Consider the following 21,257-nt stretch of genomic DNA (forward strand, 5'->3'; position numbering starts at 1 on the left):
TAGTCGTTACCGAAACAATGGTAACGACATACTAGAATAAAAACGAGTCCAATCATTAGCTTCTTGGTAACCTTGTGACTTTCCATGATCCAAGCATGAGTCCTGTACTTCCAGTAGTATAGATCTCTACTACTATTCACACCTACTCATACTCGTCCCAAGTATTGTCTCGCAGTCCCCAAGTCCAAAAGTCACAAAACAATTTAACACATACTAATGTGTCTAATTAATCATAAAAATTCTCTTAGACTGTACTAGGACTTCTTCCATGCGTATCTTCAATCATCAATTCTACTTCAACTCGGTTGGTGATGGAAATTCCAGACGATGGGACAACTTAACGCATTACACCAATCATTCCATCATCCTGCCAATCGAAGGTGTACTTCAGACGTACCGTACTCCTTTAAAAGTACTGTTATTTTATCAGACATAAACTAAAGGCAAGATACCACCTTCGATATCTTCCGATAGGTGTCATTCAATACATCAGATAACAAAACCTGGGTTTATATTAATTCTTGAAACTATTACACAAAAGTTCAAGTTCACCCTATACTATGCCTCTAATAGGCTACACTTCCTGATACAAACTATATCTTGATATGAAGTTTTCATTCTTGAATCATCGCATTGTTTTCTGCTTCATCGAGGATCGTGTGGAATGCCTTTGGCTTTGCTGGTTCATTCTTCTTTGGGCAATCTCTAGAAAAAATCCATTGTTTGTTACATCTGTAACACACCTTCTTGTCGGATCTGCACTTGTTGGCGTAATGACCTTTCATTCCACATTTGTAGCAAGTCACCTCTTCGTCGCATCTCTCATAATGCTTCAGTGGTACAGTTGGCTTTGTAGCTTCTTCCCTCTTTGGGCAGTCCTGCTTGAAGTGACCTTCTTCATTACATTTGTAACATACCCTTTTGTTGAATGTACATTCATTAGCGTAATGCCCATGCTTTCCACACTTAAAACATCTCACTTCCTCGCCACTTTTCCTAGAGTTTTTCTTTTTACATTTCCCACACCATTTTTCTTTACCTCCTCTTTTTCTAGACTTCGAGAACATGTTGTTCTTGTCAGACCTTGAAGACCCCTCAAATTTTTTCTTCTTGCCAACTTCAACCTTGTTGGAGATACTAGCTTTGATCACTTCTACGACTGATTTAGCAACCTTGATAGTTATCTCATGAGTAGGTGTCAGGCGTATTGGCACAGTAAGTTCGTCCTTACTTTGTTGAAGTAAACGCCTTGTTTCTTCCATCTGATGATCCAACATCATTCGCACCATTGCGTATACTCCCGCCATCGTGATGGGCTCAAGTGCATCTGTTAGTTCTAGTGCACTCCTAATCATTTGTGGCTCAGACTGTGGGTTGTCATTTCCCAATCCACTTTGTGTGTTTGCCATTTCGATCTATACACCAAATTAGGTGAATTTAGATCTCTATTTCAATAGATGTTCAAATCGTCCTTATCACTCCGAAACGTTTACATGTTAGTTCTAATATCATAGTCATACGCTTAGAATCCTAAACATATAAGCACTACTAGAAAACAACCCTTTAATGACGAGCAAACAATGACATGCGCTGATAAATGACGTGCATTTGTGCGTGCCCTAGAAAATAATGTCAGTTTAGCAAAATTTGAATGATAGTGGACATGCATTTTTGTGCGCCCCTAAAATTAGTTTCCAACAAAAAAAATTAAAAACACGGAGGGCCCCTAAAATTAGTCGCTTTATAATTTTAGTCTATGAGCGCGCGTTTTCGTTTTTTGGGGAATGAAATCCAAGAAATTAAAAACCCCGCTTGCGTCTCCTCCTTCGTCCCCCCCCCCCTTTTTGGGTTCAAGTTTTTTGTGTGATTGGAGGTGTTTCCTTTTTTACATTGGATTCAACCATCGATATAATCAAATCTATTCATATTCTGAACCACCATATCAGATGATGTAGTATACTACTGACCGACTCAGTGAGTCAGTGAGTTAGATGTTTGATTGACTAAACTGGAAATGGTAGGTGGTTCAGGTGGCTCATCCAGGAAAAATTGCAATTGGGGGACATTCTTATGGGGCATTTATGACTGCAAATTTGTTGGCGCATGCCCCTCATCTTTTTAGTTGTGGCATTGCTCGCTTAGGAGCTTATAATAGAACACTTACACCTTTTGGGCCTCAGGTAAGACAGACAGACTTTGATTTGGTCTTTGGTTGGTTTTTGCTCAATTGTAATTTATTATGTTGTTGAGTAGAATGAAGATAGACCCCTCTCTGTGTGGCGCAATACTTAAAAATAGATGCATGCATATGATTTGAAATTAAACCTAGTGATTCCCAAATACGTAAATGAAAAGGATATAATAGCAAGCTCATCACCATAACTCTTCTACTTGTCAAATTTCTTAGAAGTTGAACATGACCATCTATTATATTAAGAAAGTCTACAAACAAGATGAATTAAACTTACGCAACCAGTTAAATTACCATTTCAGTAGAACATTAGATTTGGTTTCCGTTGAGTATTCAACAACCCTGAGATTATAGCTTATCAGTTAGATAGTTTCATATGTATAATTTATGAGAGTATATTAATGCACAGTATATGTTGGATTTATGTAATGAATATAACAAAGAACTAATACCATCCTTACAGAAAACACAAACCTCATATAATTTCCAGATTTAACCTCTTCAATGTTTGCTGCATATTTCTTGCATCCTGTATATGATTTTTAAGAAAATGTAAAAACCAGATTACATCTATTTTTTTGTTTAAATTGATTTATGTTCTTTGCTTCTGTAGTAGAAGGCTAGAAGTGACATGACTTATAGCTTTGGTGAAGAGGGCCCTGCCATTGTCAATCCTTGAGTGCAGCAGTGAATCCCTTGAACATATGCCAGATGTGGATAGTGGAGAATGGGTTGAATAGGGCCCATCTAATGATGCAAAGCATTAAACCGACAGCTAATATTTTTTACCATTTTTATATAACTTGATGATCATTAATTGACTGTTACTATGTAACAAAAACAATCTATGAGGGGAGAAAAGCATACGGAATCACAGCTGCTTCAGTAATGTCAGGGTGCGTATGTAGAATGTGTTCCAATATTTGATCATAGACCCTAACTAACACGAAAATTGAATGATCAATGTACCTGATAACCTTTATATTTGATCAACTCTTTTAATCTATCCACAATAAATAAGAAGCCTTCATTATCAAAATAACAAAGATCGCCCGTTCTCAACCATCCATCTGAGTCCACCATTGTATCGGTAACTTCTTTATCATCCAAAACCTGATGATAATACAAGAAAAGATAAAGACGACAATAATAGCATTTCCACCAACAGGTAATTTATTATATCTCTACTTCCCAATTTGTCACACCCCAAAACCGGAACGGCGGAAACGTTCGGGGGTGGAGGACGTCATGTCAAGTATCACGAGATATGTATATGGTAAGCAAGTAATGAACAACCATTTCATATAGAAAGAAAGTTTTTACAATGTATGTGTTCACAAAACATAGAAGTCATAAACAAATAACAAAACAAGACTTAAAGCTATAACGCTCCAGCTTTTGAAGTCCCCGCACAAGCACCTGTCTAATAGTCTCCTGAGAATACAAGTTATTTGAAAGAGTTGATCAGCAATTAAGCTGGTGAGTTCATAAGATTTTAGTGATGTGAGTAAGCTGTAAAATGTTGTTGAAAATGTATATGTAAAAGTGATGTAAGTTGTAAGTTCTGTTTTGAAAAGTTTGCCTGTTCCTCTAGAAATCCTATATTTCCTTCTTTAATGGAAGTTAAGTAAAATGACACTACAAGCCTTTCTATGTGTACTAAGTGGGTACAAGTTATATATATATTTAGAGTAAACAAACAATCAATTGTGTGCATCTTCCCTAAACTCACAACCCAACGGGGAACAGTAAGTAAGGCGGATAGCACACATTCCATTGGTTGTTAGATCGTTTTCATATATAACCCTGGTGTATTCACTTGTTACTCATGGAGTTATTTGTAATTGTTCCTTTATATCTAATAAGAGTTCTTTTAAGAAAACCTATATTTCTTATAGTAAAATAATGACTACGGTGGTTACATTTATAATAACTTTGTTTATATGGCTATATATAATCTGATATCGGGTAGATAGTTAATTGGGGGAATCTGCCCTAAGCCTACAATCCAACGAGAACAGGATGTCGGGGGAAAACACACATTTAACTAGCTGTTAGATATTAGTTCTATATATAAACATGGTGTATAAACTAAGGTATTATAGAGTTAACTCACTTAAAGTCCTTTTAAAACTGTACTGCTTAATAAAATGGATTAAGCCTTTTCTGGGAAATCTCTAGTTTTATCTACCAAAAACACTGACTTTGATAAGTAAGTTATGTACTAGAAAAACTATGCTTTGACTCTGTGTTATAACTCGATCCATACTTGGTACCCTTATGATGACTTAATGTATATTAAGCAATAATATATATAGATTCGGGTAGATAATAGAGTGTGGGAACTCAATTCAAGACCCCAATCCAACGAGAACAGGCAATGAGGCAGAGAACACACATCCTATTAGCTGTCGCAATTTATTAGCATATATGTATCCTATAGTGTATACATTTAGGAATCATAAGATTAGCATTATGGTCCTAACCTTTAAAAGTAGCCTTCTACCAAGACTCGACTGTTTGAAAGCAGTCTTCTACCAAGACTCTACTGTTATGGAAGCAGTCTTTTACCAAGACTCTACTGTTTTTGTCAACTGTAAAGTACATTCTCCTTAGTTTATAACCTATATCGATTAGAGAATAGATCAACATTCAAGTGTTACCGACACTTTATGAAAGTAATGGGAGAAATGAGTACCCTGATGTCGTTTATAATGACATACGGAGGTACTATCAACCTAAAAACATATATGTGTTTTATTACAGTCATAATGTGAAAGCTAGAACCCCTACTAACCCGCTCTCACGTATGGAGATTGAGGGAACCAAATGCGACCCGAGCAAATCCATGCAAGTCGTGTAATTCACATTAAAGTTAGATCCTGTCTGCGTGTTGTCATGCTATAGCAAATTAACTTTTTAGTTATGTCCTGTTATGTTTCTGTTCTGTTCTATTCTGTTTCTATTCTATTCTGTTATGTTATGTTCTGTTCTGTTATGTGTGTGCTTCATTGTACTAGAAGTAATGAATAGCATTCTCCTAAACTATACCTATAATAGTTTACTAATGTTCTAACTGGACTAATACTGAAAAGACTCATTTATCTACAAAGTTATGCTTATACTTTAAAATGGAGTTTTGTATAACAATAAAGTAACATAACCTTTAGAAGAGTTTTGAAATGTTTTAACAACTTATAAATAACATAAGTAACATTTTGAAAGAATGTTTAACAACAAATAATTACACAATTATCATTGTGTTCAACTTGTATTCCCCCCTTAAAACAATTAAAATAGTTAAAAGATTCATTACGGGGTATGAACTCACCTGATGTGGGTGATTCAAACGGGTATGCGCGTACGGATGAGAAGTTCCACGAATGAAGGTCTGAGACAAAATAAGTCCTAAATGATATTTAAGGACACATAATGACATGAATATAGTGTTTATAAACAACTATATTAAAGGAAACACCTTCCGGGACTAGGAAACACCTTAACCAAGTGTTGGAATCACATGTGATTCAACCTAGGAGCGTATAAAGGCACTTATATGAGTTTACTACCATGAGTTCACGGCCCAAGGGAGTTTACGGCCGTAAACTCATGTTTACTCATGGGTTATTGCTAGTTTGAAGTCTAGGGAATTATTTAGGGACATTAGCTCTAGCCTAGGGTGAGAAATACCACCTTCTTTGGAGTTTTTGAGGTGTTCACGGCCCAAATTAGTTTACTACCATAAACTCATGTCCAAATATGTTTATGAGGGTCCTAAAGGTCATAAAGAAGCATTCTAAATTCATGCCTAAGCCCTTGGAAGTGTTTGTGGCATCAAAACACCTCTATTTTGAGTTTACGGCCCATGGACCATTTGGTCATGTGTTTGCGGCCGTAAAAACTTATGGGAGATGATATTTTGGTTGTTTTGGGTCCTAAACACATCTAGGTAAAGTTCTATGCTTGTCTCTTGGGTTATGGAAGGCATTTAGGGCATTTGGCACCCTAAAATGGAGTTCACGACCCAAGAACTTCCTTGGCCGTGAACTCACTTTTGGTCCTTGATTTTAATTGATTTTGATGCCTAAACATGTCAAGGTTTGTCCCATGTTTGGTTTCCAAGGTCTAGGGGGCATTGGGCACACTTTGGCCTTTGAAATGGAGTTTACTCCCCAAGGTGTTTTTGGGCGGTAAACTTACAGATCTTGGTGTTTTCCTATGATTTCTAGTGTATTAATCATATATAAAGCTTTAAAACCACACTAGATAGAAGTACTCACTTTCCGGAACAAAATTTCGAAGATCCTTGAGAGAGAGTTTGGCTTTTCTTTAGTTGGAATTGTAACTAATGACTAATTTCGTTCAGAATTCTATATATAGTCCTGGGATTTTTGGCAGAAAATATTTTATTCCCGGAAAGAACTCTAATATCATAGAGTTTTGGAATAACAGAGTTGCACAAGACCCAAGTGCAACCTCTCTCCTAATATCTCCTTAAGTGTAAATCCTGAGTTGCTCAAACTTATCCCAAAAGTTTGAAAGTTAGCAGAAACAGACTTGGCTTCTATTGAAGTGGAAATTTTTGGGTTGTCACACAATTACTTTTTCATGCATATAGAGTATTAAATACCACATATTGTGATATGTGATGTCTATCTTGGCTTCTTGTAATTCAGTAGCTTTAAACTTTTTAGGTTTATTGAGTAAAGTTTAAACTTCTTGTAATTCAGTAGCTTTGTATTCTGTTGTCGGGTAATATGAACAACTTGTAATCACAGGATATTTTACTGTCTGTAATCTTTCAGAATTTTATTTTATTTTTCAAATTGTTTTAAATTTACTGTTTAAAAATAGGATAAAAACTGGGAAGTTGTAAAACGTTAATACTTAATATTATAATTCAGTTTTGTAGATTTGTTTTCGCATTAATTTATTTTTTGATCAAAAGGTCCTTGTACTTTTTGTCTTTTTTTTTCGGTTAAAAGTTAACATCATAAAAGGCACTAGATATTGAGTTTTTTTTTTAAACTTCAATTTATTTATTTATTTCATAAAAGGAAATTACCAGAAAAATCTCAATATTTTTGAAAAAGTTACAATTTAGTCTCAATATTTTTTTTGAAAGAAAAAGTCCTAAAAATCGGCAAAATTTTGCATTTTGACCCTTTTTGACCGGTTGGAACCGGTACCAAATTAATTTTGGACTATTTTGTAAACTAACCAAAAATATTGGGAGTTTTCTGTAAACAAAAATATTAGCACTTTTTTGCAAACAAAATCCATATTATTGTTATTATTATTATTATTATTATTATTATTATGATGATGGTGGTCAGGAAAAGGAAGTTACTGTAGGCATCCTAAGATTGGTCTTTGCTGTGGTTGGAGATCATGGGTTGACTGCTCTACGGATTACTTTGTAAACCTAATTGAAATGTAAGATTTATTATTTATAAACTTCGGTTTTATTGATACATAACTAAATATGACATTATCTCATTTTTTATTTTTTATTATTTTTTTATGGATAATTTGTTCATTAGAGATGCTTGCTGGTGTGAGTTCGGCAGAAGAAGGTATCCTGAGATTTGTCTTTGCTGTTGTTTATTTGTCATTGAATAAAGGTGGAAATGATAATGATGTATCATCTACATCAAGGTATGATTCTTTTTTTGCATCTTGATTTTATATTTTGTATGGTGTATTTTCTTATACTATTTAAGTTTATATATAGTTCAGACTTCTGTCATTGGGCACCCATTTCTCTAAAAAGATGATATGTAGATATGGATCATTGCAGCATATTGGAAGGCACACTAATGTTGTTGTTGTCTTTGGTAAATTTAAATTTGTTCTCCCATTGTATTATTATATGGTGGCTTGGCTTTTACTTTATGTTTCTTGTGTTTTTGATATGATAGCAGGTCAAGGCCGGAATAAAAACTTGTACAATGAAAAGATTGCAGGAGAGGCTAAAGACATGTAAGAAAAAGATTACCTCTAGTAGTAAACCAATAAATGTTAGCTTGTGCATCTCATATGTTATTTCTTGTGTTTAGGTCTAAAAGAAAACATGACTTACCAATGTATATTCATGCCCAAAGTATATATTTGTGTCTTCTGGCAACATTGTTAGCTTTTCTAGGGAAGAATGCATTTGATCATACACAAAACAAAACATAACAACTTTTAACAATTATGTTATGCAAATGTAATGCAATTGTATGATTTTATACAACGATAAAAAAGGAAAACTAATAAATCCTAAATATGGTGTCTAAATCACAATATGGAACTCTAAGAAACATATATCCAATATGTTTATGCAAAAGCTTACTAAAAGTGAGATTTAGAAGCAATGAATTAAAAGTAAAATATGTGGTAGTCTGATTACCTGTTCAGGTGTTCCTTTGAATAGTTTGCCACATGATAAGCTGAATAAAGTGTCTCCAGTGAAAATTACACGAGAGGCTGGAAAATAGAAGCTAATATGGCCTACAGCCAAACCAAACAAACCAAGAATTAAGAATTTGGTGTGGTCAGGGGTTGCAATCACATGCACCTCATGTCCAGCAAACATCCATGTATCACCATCATTCAAGCTGATATTAATTTTGTGTACTATATCTCATATGCAACCTACTTTCATTAATTTTGTGTATTGGCACGAGGGGTATTTCCGTTATTTGGGTACCCGTTGGTGGTCAACTCGGTTGTTTACAGGTTTGTATGGGTGGGGTGTTTGAGTTTTAGTTACTTAATGAGATGCACTATACGTACAGGAACTTCCACTACAGTGCACAAAATTCAGAACATGTAAAGAAGAGGTAAACTTCTACTTCTAGTTTTATTTTCTTTTGTTTTTTTTCATATAGACCTGGTCATGTTTAATTACATGCCACCTCCTCTTATTCACTTTGGATTCTCTATGGTTCTCTTTTTTTCCTACCTGCTTCACTTTTTGCAGCTGGAGTCACTTCTACGGTTCGTATTGCAAATGTAGGTACATTATCTACCCATTTGACCCATTGGAAATAAAATTTATCCCAAAATGACTAATTTGCCCTTTTTATTTTTTCAAGCTATGGGTAGCCAATCTATGGATGAGTCGCCAGAGCTATCTGAAGCAGACATGGTTGGCTTTTTAGAAATTTTCATATATAGTAATAAAATTGTTTAAAAAATAGGTCTAAGTGATGCAGACATTGTATAGAAATTCTTGTTCTTCCCTATGTGTCCATTTGTACAGAGAAGTTGTATGACATTAACTTGTGTGCAATGGATTGTATTTTTTGTATATGGTATTTTATTTTCTATTATGAGACATGAAATGCAAATTTAATTTGAAAATTAGTAAATCTATAAATAATTTTTTTAAAAAAATTTAATATTACGATACGCAAAAATGTGTGTCATCTTCATTTATGACATGGCCTTTCTTGACAGCGGCTTTAATGATACGCATTGTGTGTCATAAATGCACGTCGTAAATGCGCGTCGTCTATAGACGACGCGCAAAAGAGCGTCGTCTCTCGTTATGACAAGGCCTTCCTTGACACTCATTTGCGCGTCGTCTAAGCGTTTTACGACGCGCAATAAGCATCGTAAAAGGCCTTTTTTCTAGTAGTGAAGGTTCCCAGATCCGATCGGCAACAGACAATAGATCCAAACAAACAATTTCATATATGGCAAACATATAGCATTTAGCACATAAAAGCATTTTAGGCATATTTCCTAAAATATACTAGTTCTTGTGCCTAAAATTTGGCAGACACTCACCTCACAATCTTCACTTAGCATTCTAAGTTTAAGTCTAGAAATCCTACATCCCCAATTTCACGACCAGAAAAGACTGATTTGTTTATGCTTTGTTTTTAAAATCAGAGTTATCTTTTAAAGAAAACAGTTGTGGAATTTGTTCCCAAAACAAAATGTGATAAAATTTATCAAAGCATTTCTTTAAAGAAATATATTTTCATTAAATAAAAAAATCTTGGGATGTCATGTTCCGATACAGACCAAAAGCATAAACAGTATAAAATAGACCTTACAACAGTTATTTATAACTACTAATCTATAATCCAAAATCTCTCGTCAAGTCCACTAACTTAGACTCTTGTGCCATTACCTGTAATGCAAAGAAACTGAGTGGGTCAGGCTTGGGAGCCTGGTGAGCATATAGGGTTTTCAACCCACAATAATATAATTATTATATTTAATCGTCAAACCATCAACCCAATTTGATATACTGAGTTCACTATAAACAATTCTCTGATACCAATTGATGCAGCGCAAAAAAACAACACAAAGATAACCAAGAATGAACCTGTTGATTCTAAAAGAATAGCCAGGACAATCTCTTCAAAACCACGTTGATTCTACGAATACCGTGGGATTGGCTTCAAAATCTGGGTTAACACACAAAATTTGGGAGAAAATCGAAAGTTCATAAAATTGATGATTGACCATCCAAATTACATCAAAAACAGTTAAATAAGAAGCAGAAATTAAAATGAAACCCTAAAAGTCCATGGGCCAAATACAAACCCAAAAACAAAACCCAAAAATTAAGGAAAAATAACAAAAATTGCTCATAACTCCATTTAGAAAGCGATTTATGGACTCAAAAATGGGTAAGTCCCCTTCGGGGACTTATCTAGACGTGCTCCTTGCTCCAAGCTTCGATTTGACTGGTCGTAGGCCCAAAACGGAGATTCGTAGCCAAAGTTATGGCCATTTTCGTGAAGCCCCTTTAATCACACGATCGTGGGCCTCTAGGAACGCAAGGGCCCGATCCTCCACACTAGGGCCCGCATCATCCCCTCCCGGGTAGACAAAATTCGACCTCGAATGTGCGCCATGGTCATCATCAGAAGAATCCCCATAATAAGGAAGCAAATGCTTTACATTGAATACATCGGAACAACGAATGTGGCTTGGCAACTGTAGACGGTAAGCATTGGAATTAATCTTCTCCACAATCTCCACTGGTCCAATCTTCTTAGCTGATAGCTTGTTGTACTCACCAATCGAAAAACGATCTTTAGTCAAAACAGCCCAAACAAAGTCACCTACTTCAAAATCAACTTGTCTGCGTTTTTTATCTGCATCTTGCTTGTACTTGGAGTTAGCTCGGACCAAGTTGTCATGAACAGCCCTATGAACATCATGTAGTCCTCCAACAAAATCCTGCACTTTCTTTGGAACTACCCTAGAAACAGGCAGTGACATCAAATCAAGTGGTCCCCGTGGCTGAACAGAATAGACCACCTGGAATGGACTATATCTAGTACTTCGGTTGATAGCATGATTATGAGCAAACTCAGCTTGACAAAGCTTCTGATCCCAGGTCTTCACATGATCACCCACTAAACACCGCAAAATATTACCAAGGGATCGATTGACAACCTCTGTTTGGCCATCCGTTTGAGGATGATATGCACTACTAAAATTGAGCTGAGTGTTCACCATTTTCCATAGGCTACGCCAAAAATGACTCAAAAACCTAGTGTCTCGATCTGATACAATAGAAGACGGTAATCCATGCAAACGGTAGACGTCTCGAAAGAATAACTGGGCCACATTAACTGCATCCGTCGTCTTTTTGCATGGAATAAAGTGCACCATCTTAGAAAAATGATCAACAACCACAAATATTGAATCATTTCCCCGTTGAGTACGTGGTAAACCCAACACAAAATCCATATTGATGTCTACCCAAGGTTGTGATGGAATAGGCAAAGGCATATAGTGTCCTGCATTGGTAGATGTGCCCTTTGACACCTGACAGATTCGACACCGTTTAACATATCTATCCACCTCCTTGCGCATTGTAGGCCAAAAATAAGATGATTGTACCAACTGTAAAGTGCGATCTCGGCCGACATGCCCTTCACCATGCAGCTCCCTAATGATTTGAAGGCGGAGACTTGAATCAGGGATGCACAATTGATTGCCTTTGAAAAGAAAACCTTCATGCAGTAGAAAATCAGACATCTGTCCAGATTGTATACCCTGCAGAACAACAGAAAAATAAGGATCAACCGTTAGCTGCTCCATGAGGACATCCATCCCCGGCACACCAACCCTCATGGAAACTAGCAAATTACTCCTCCGACTCAATGCATCAGCCACCCGATTTGACATCCCAGACTTGTGTTTAACCACGAAAGTGAATTTTTCCAAGAACGACATCCACCTCCCATGTTTGTGTGACACCTTATCTTGACTGCGAATATGTCTTAATGAATCATGATCTGTGAACAAAACAAATTCCTTATGAAATAGATAATGGCGCCAATGCTTTACAGCTTGGACCACTGCATAGAACTCAACATCATAAGTGCTATAACGCAGCTTTGGCCCCGTCAACTTCTCACTAAAATAGGCAACCGGTCGTCCTCCTTGACTTAGAACTGCTCCAATCCCAACCTTGGAAGCATCCGTGTGTAATTCAAACACTTGAGAAAAGTCTGGCAATACAAGAATCGGTGATGTAGTAAGCTTCTCTTTTACTAATTGGAAAGCTGATTCTGCTGCTTCGGTCCAAGTAAAGGTCTTCCCTTTCATACAATCAGTCACCGGTGCCATAATAGAACTAAAGTTTGGAATAAACCTCCTATAGAATGAAGCAAGGCCATGAAAGCTTCGAACTTCAGTGATGGTAGTTGGACTTGGCCATTGTCTGACAGCTGCTACTTTAGACTCGTCCACCTGTATTCCTTCCCCAGAAACAACGTACCCCAAGAACAAGACTTTAGGAACCATAAACACACATTTCTTCATAGCTGCGTACAAATTATCCCGTCGAAGTACAGTCAAAACCTGCCTCACATGGTTGACATGCTCACCAAAAGTAGCACTGTAAATAAGTATGTCATCAAAATAAACGACTACAAATTTACCAATAAAGGGCCTGAACAACTGGTTCATCACACGCATAAATGTACTAGGAGCGTTTGATAAACCGAAAGGCATCACCAACCACTCATACAATCCTTCACGAGTCTTGAAGGCAGTCTTCCACTCATCCCCAGGCCTAAGTCGAATCTGATAGTACCCGCTCTTCAAGTCCAGTTTCGTAAAGATAGAGGCACCACTAATCTGGTCAAGTAGGTCATCAAGTCGAGGAATTGGAAATCTATACCTCACCGTGATCTTGTTGATGGCGCGACTATCAACACACATACGCCAAGTACCATCCTTTTTAGGAGTCAACAAAGCAGGAACAGCACACGGGCTCATGCTCTCTCGAACATGACCTTTTGAAATCAAATCCTCCACCTGTCGTCGCAACTCCTCATGCTCTCCGGGACTCATTCTGTAATGTGGCCTATTAGGCAACTGAGCTCCTGGTTGTAAATCAATATGATGTTGGATATCACGTAAAGGTGGCAAACCATCAGGTAATTCATTAGGGAAAATATCAGCGAATTCCTTGAGCAGAGGGACCATAGCCTCAGGAATTTCAACCTCCTTAGCGACTTCCTTCCCGAGCAATACAAAAATTTCACCTTCCGCCTCCAACTCGTCTTCAAACTGATTAAGGGTTAGTAGAGTACCCGAAGTTCTCGGAACTGGCTCATTTGGCTTACTGGGAACCAATGTTATCTTCACACCACCAAACAAGAAACTGTAAGTGTTAGTCCGCCCGTTATGATCTATGTTACGATCATACTCCCAAGGTCTGCGCAACAACAAGTGACATGCATCCATAGCAACCACATCACACCACACATCATTTTTATACGTGGTACCAATAGAAAAATGAACAAGGGCTCGTTTAGATACAGTGACCTCGCCACCCTTCTTAAGCCACTGTAGCTTGTAAGGCTTAGGGCGATTTTCTGTTTTCAAAGCCAACTTTTGAACTGCTTCTTCAGATATAAGGTTATCACAACTTCCTGAATCAATAACAAAAGTACAAACCTTTCCCAAAATAGTACATGTCGACTGAAAGATGTTGTGTTTGAGCCAATCATCACCAACAACTTTTGGTGTAAAACAAGACCGCCTTACCACCAAATTTACCCCCACATCTCCAGTTACAACTTCCTCCTCGCATTGATGCTCTTCGTCATACACAGGGGGATCATCGTAATTTTCACTGGCATCATCATTTTGCCAATCATCTTGCTCAGCAAACAAATGACGTTTTCCGACCTTCTTGCACTCTGATTGTCGGTGACCTGTCTCCCCACAACTAAAACACTTCAAGCTGCTACTAACAGTTGTCCTAGGGTTTGGTCCAACACTGTTAGATGTCGGTCTTTGTTGATTAGGAACAACACGGGGTACCATACCACCCGTCCCGGGACTTCCTCTAATATTGGCAGTTGAAGACGAACCGCCCACCCGACGACTTTGTTTCTCAAAAGCCAACGCCCGTTGGTGCGCTTCAGAAATAGATACCGGGTCAAACATATTTACAGAGTCCATGATTTGGACCCGTAGACCCCCAATATATCGAGCAACGAGTTGTTCCTCTGTCTCCTGGATATCATTTCGGGCAATCAATTGGTAGAACTCAGTTGTGTAATCGTCAACTGATTTGGCACCCTGCTTCAGATTTTGCAACCGTTGGTACATCAACCTTTGAAAATTATGGGGTAGGAAGTTGGATCGTAAACACTTCTTCATCTTCCTCCAAGTCACGACCTTTGACTTTCCGAGCCTGTCTCGTGTCAGTTTCAGTTGTTGCCACCATGCAGATGCCCTACCACGTAGCCTGGTAGCAATCAATGACACTCTTTTGTTTTCAGGGACTTCTTTGAACTCAAAAACTTCCACAACAGTAGCCAACCAGTCGATGAACCCCTCTGGATTCAAACTGACCCCGTCGAATTCTGGGATATCAATTCTCATTCCGGCCTCCCAACGCCTATTGTCACCTCTATGATCACGCCTTGGCCGCCTTTCTAGATCATCTTCAGAATATGAACTGTCACTGCCGCCGAACGGGTTCCCAAATTCACCATCTTCCACTTGAGAATGTGTTCGAGACCTTTGCCCTCCTCGATTCATCAGTTCGACCAGCCTATCAGTCAGTTGGTCAACCATTTGATCCATCCTCTCCTCCATTCGTGCCATAATACGTTCTTCTAGTTCTTGCTCATGAACATTAGCGGGCGTCCTGTTTCTCCTTGGAGGCATTTTGAACCAGGAATTCGGCTTTGATACCAACTGATGCAGCGCAAAAAAACAACACAAAGATAACCAAGAATGAACCTGTTGATTCTAAAAGAATAGCCAGGACAATCTCTTCAAAACCACGTTGATTCTACGAATACCATGGGATTGGCTTCAAAATCTGGGTTAACACATAGAATTTGGGAGAAAATCGAAAGTTCATAAAATTGATGATTGACCATCCAAATTACATCAAAAACAGTTAAATAAGAAGCAGAAATTAAAATGAAACCCTAAAAGTCCATGGGCCAAATACAAACCCAAAAACAAAACCCAAAAATTAAGGAAAAATAACAAAAATTGCTCATAACTCCATTTAGAAAGCGATTTATGGACTCAAAAATGGGTAAGTCCCCTTCGGGGACTTATCTAGACGTGCTCCTTGCTCCAAGCTTCGATTTGACTGGTCGTAAGCCCAAAACGGAGATTCGTAGCCAAAGTTATGGCCATTTTCGTGAAGCCCCTTTAGTCACACGATCGTGGGCCTCTAGGAACGCAAGGGCCCGATCCTCCACACTAGGGCCCGCATCACCAATCTGTCACACCCCCAAACCAGACGGCGGAAACGTCCGGTGGTGGAGGACTTCATTTGTAGTATCACAACACATGTATCATAGTAATCAAAGCACAAACAACCAGTGTATTTAAAAGTATATAATATTTACATGTGTTCAATCATTGTATATTGAAACCAAAATAGTTATACAAAAGAAGAAGATAAGACTCCTAATGGATCCATCTTCTCAAAAAGCTCGGGGAGTACCTGTTATTATTTCCCTGATAATACAAGTAATTTGAAAAGAGAGTATCAAAAATAAGTTAAGTGAGTACATAAGTCTTTATGTTTGAATGGGTGTCTTTGTATTTTGAATGTGAAAACACTTCTAGAAAATCCCATATTTTCTGTGGTATGTGAAAAGTAGTTTTATTCCCATAAAACCGTCTTATTTGTAAACCAATGTATTTGTAAATCTTGTATTTGAGAGTGTGCTTGGCTTCACCAGCTGTTATTGAAAACTATAGTATACCATTATACTTTGCATTTTGTAAACTGGTACTTTGAAGAAATACTTACGTTTAATTGTTTATACACTAACGTGTTGTTAATATCTTTTTAATGAGTTATTATAACCATACTAAGACATGAATGCCTGAAAAAAACGCCTGATGAGCGCTTAAACTGTTGATAACAATTGTCACACATTGGCGTGTATGGCTGACTGTAGCTAGCAGCCTGAGTGCGGGGTTGTCAATCCCGATATAGATCTAAACACAACTTGTTTCGATCCCCGGACTGGAGATTCTGGTTATAATGCCAGGGCTTTACTTTGGTTGTCTAAAATGAATTAAGCAACCTGAATTGAATGTCTCATAAAAAGCATATAAACGTTACATATATATTAGTTATGAAAACCCAATCATTCTGAAATAAATGATTGACAGTATGTTCTTGACTTAGTATCCCGAACATGTATTTGATAAGGGTAAACCCTTGATTTGTTTTGAATTAAAACCCTTGTTGCATGTAAAACAGTGTATTCATATGAATTATTGCTCTATGTATCATAAATTATACCTATTATAATTTATATGTGCTTTATGAATTGGTAAATAACTATTTTTGCATGTAATCCTTTGCTCAACATGTTACAAAGGGTAATTAAACTGATGAAATAACTTTTATTTTTATATACATATACAAATTTTATATATAAGTAAAATTTGAACGACCATCGGACAAATAACTGGTACTATAAGTCCACATCCAAACAAGGAAAAGGACCTAGAATGAATTATTAGTCCTAAGCCTTTTAAATCTTATTTATATTAAATTATATATACAAATATGTATATTTGGGAAAAATATAAGTTTATAAAAGAGTTCAATATTTGAAGTATTTTTGATGCTTTAAATCATTTTATCGTGATTTGAAATCATTTATTTATAACACAAAGTTGTTGTGTTATACTTGTATTTCCCCCCTTAAAACAGTAGAAATTATGAAAATACGGGGGTATGAACTCACTTGATAGGTGGTAATTCGGACAGAGTTTCGTCTCACGAAAAGGAGTTTATTTGTCGAGAAACCGGCTCAAATCGGGCAGAGTTTTGACAGGAGAGAGGACGAATTCTCGAGAATTTCAGGGCTTCACGGCTTACTTTGGGCTCGAGTCTTGATACCGGGGCTTTAGGGGTTGTAGATGAGCTTAGGGGAGTGGAGAATGTGAAAGAGGGTGAAATTTAGGGTAAAACAGGTGAAAATATTTGGAAGCCCTCGCATGCTATATATAGCCCGAAGGCTCGGACCCGAAGTTGTGCAAGGGTGACACGCGTTTAACAGATGGCGAGGCGAGGGCAGTCTTCGGACCGGAGGCTCGCTGCTGGCTGGCTCGAATTGGACCAACCCTCGGTCCAATGGAAAGACGACTCGTGCGAAGGAGCTGGTCCGAGGCGTGCGAGGAGCGTGCGAGGGTGAGGTCCGGTGTGTCTCATGCGAGGCTGTCCGGTTCTAAGTGGACCTCGGACTTGGTCGAATCAGGAGGTGACACGCGAGGCTGCGGTCCAATCAGAAGATGCCACGTGGAGGCTCGCATGCGAGGGTGACGTGGCAGTTACTGTTCATGTGAATATTCCCGGTTTTTGCTATTTTTCTTTATTTTTTTGCCAAAACTTGTAAAATTCATAACTTTTGCATACGAACTCCGTTTTTGACGTTATTTATATGCACGCGTAGGTAAAATTATACTCTACGACTTTAGTTTAGACTTCGTCGGCTAATTTTGAATTTATTTTAATATTATTATTTTAAACAGACCGGGACGTGAATCCGTTATAAATTCATAACTTCTTCATACTATGTCTGTTTTTGTCTGTCTTTTTACCGTTGTACTACTATTGACGAGACCTTCAATTCTCGTTTAGGTTGTGTCAGCTAAAAACCACTCGATCTTTATTTTGAGTTTTTAGTTGTACACTGCTATACTGAAACTTAGAAAAATCATAACTTCCTCATACGAAGTCAGATTTTGGCGTTCTTTTTATGAAAGTTCTCGGTTTAACATAAACTATAACTTTCATTTAGATTGTTAAGGCTAGAAAGCCTTTTATAAAAAATTCAGTTTTTACACTGAACAGTGTTTTGCCGGTTTTGTCGCGGATTTTTGATTGGTCATAACTTCTTCGTTATAACTCGGATTTTAGTTTCTTTATATTTTTGGAAACCTTGTTACAATCTCTATCACTTGGTTCGCATGCGAGCCCTCCACGTGTCATCCTCTGGTTGGATTGAAGTTCGCCGTGTCACCATCTGATTAGACCGAGTCCAAGGTCCAATAGGCAGCTGACAACCCTCGCAGGAGACACCCCGCAGATGCTCCTCGGACACCCCCCTCGCATCGTGGCATCCTCCCATTGGACCGAAGGTTGGTCAAGTCCGAAGCCCCCATCTGTCCGACCCTCGCACGTGTACCTTTCGCATGAACGACGCGTAGCTGCTGACTCCTCACCCTCGCCAACTGTCTCCCTTTGGCTGAACCCTCGCACCCCTATATAAAGGGTGCGAGCCTTCTTGCATTTGAAGAGTTTTTCACCCCAAAATTTCCCCTTTTTCACATTTCCACACCATAAACTTTCTCATGACCCCCCAAGGCCCCGGTATCGTGTCTAAAGCCCGAAACAAGCCCCAGAGTCTCGGAATTCTCGAGAATTCATCCTCTCTCCTGTCGAAACTCTGCCCAATTTAAGCCGATTTTTCGTTAAACAAACTATTTTCCGGGAAACGAAACGCTGCCCGAATTACCACCTATCAAGTTGAGTTCATACCCCTATAATTTACATTTTTAATGGTTTCTAAATGCTTTTTAGGGGGGAATACAAGTTTAACACAATATTAAATTGTGTTAATAACTGTATGTGATAATAATCACTCAAATAGTTTCCGTATGCTTTCAAGAATTACCAAATACATCCAAAATGAATTAAAGTCATGTAAACTCCGTTAAATTCTTTGAAAAATGTTTTATAAACTATTTCAAATTATAAATGCCAAAAAAATCATGTTTATATATGTATAAAGATATAAATAAGATTTGAAGGACTTAGGACTAATGAATTATCTTATTTCCTTTTCCTTGTTTGGATGTGGAGTGAAGGTTGTGTTATTTGTCTGAAGGTCGTTTCCTTCTTAATTATATATAGTATACATATATTAGTATAAAAAGGTCACTCGTTTTGGTATCATTACCTATGTATCAGGTTGAGCAAAGGTGTTCATCCATGAGAAATCATGTTAACCAGATAGAGCATATAAATTATAATAGGTATAATTTATGATTCAAAACTAAATATACGAGTATGATTCACATTCCAAGGAAAGTACCAAAACTTATTTAACTATACCAGGATATGTATAATGCCTTTAATATACGAATAACATATTAAAGAAGTAAAGATACATCATACCGGGTTTGCATTAACAAAGGTACGATACAGAATACCAGGGTTAGCAATCACGGGGTAATAATACATCATACCGGATTTGCATTAACAAAGGTACGATACAGAGTACCAGGGTTAGCAATCACGGGGTAATAATACATCATACCGGGTTTGCATTAACAAAGATACGATACAGAGTACCAGGGTTAGCAATCACGGGGTAATAATACATCGTAAATCTCGTTGAAATAATAAATTTTTGAGACCCTTCACGGTGTACTTATCTAAGTACGACTTTAAGTCCTGACCTATTAACCAGAATCTCTTGTAGGGAGAGCGTGAATTTGTGTATAGATCGATGTGGGACTGACAATCTCGCACCTATACTGTTCACTACAGTTTGGCCGGCAGGCCTAGGGTGTCAAATATCATTCCTTTCCGACGCCTGAAGAACGTCACCGTAGGCATATCAGTCATATTAGTATGGTTAATAGAACTCACATGGATAAAACAATGAGTGAATTACTAAGTAATATACTTCACTTAAAACAGTAAGAAACGATAATTACATCCCGACCAAATATATCTTATGTAGTTTTTACTTACAGTAAAAGCTACGTATCATTAAATCAAGTATGGTAAATATACTTGTACTTCTGTTTTTGAACATTTAACACCACAAGGTAGTATTATGCATAATATAATATTTTCCAGGATTAATACTAAGGTTTTTACCATAGAACATATATAACTAAGAATACTTTTACAAATGAAACGGTTTATGGAATTAAGCCACTCTTTCAAAAGAAACGGTTATGGGATTTAACCACTTACACAAAGGAAACGGTTTATGGGATTAAACCACTTTTACAAATGGAACGGTTATGGGGTTAAACCACTTTTACAAATGAAACGGGTTATGGAATTAAACCACTTATCAAATGAAACTTAGTCATTCAATCTCTGTAAACTAGTATAACATAAAAGACCTTTAGTGGTTAATTCTATAAGTCCTTAGTTATTACATTAGAGTTATATATAAGTAATATTCGATTGACAGTGAAATGTGTGACTTCCGCCTTCCTTCCTGTTCCTTGTTTGGTTGTGGGCTTAGGGCAGATACACCCATTTCACTGTCAGTTCGATATTAGGTTATACATAATTAATATAAACTAAGTAATTATAGAGGGAAACTATTGAGGTTATCAGTTTATCACCTCAGGGAATACAGGATTTTCTGGAGGAACCAGTGAACTTTTCCAAAGAACCTAGAGTATACTTTATAGAACTAAAATACTTATGAACTCACCAGCTAAAATGCTGATCTACTCTTTTCAAATAACTTGTATTGTCAGGAATCCAGTAGACAGGTATACTCCCGAAGCTCTTGAGAAGACTACCTAGTATCGTACCGCGACTCTTGTCTTCTACTGTACCTAC

This window comes from Lactuca sativa, chromosome 3 (assembly GCF_002870075.4).
Source record: "Lactuca sativa cultivar Salinas chromosome 3, Lsat_Salinas_v11, whole genome shotgun sequence".
NCBI classification, from domain to species: domain Eukaryota; kingdom Viridiplantae; phylum Streptophyta; class Magnoliopsida; order Asterales; family Asteraceae; genus Lactuca; species Lactuca sativa.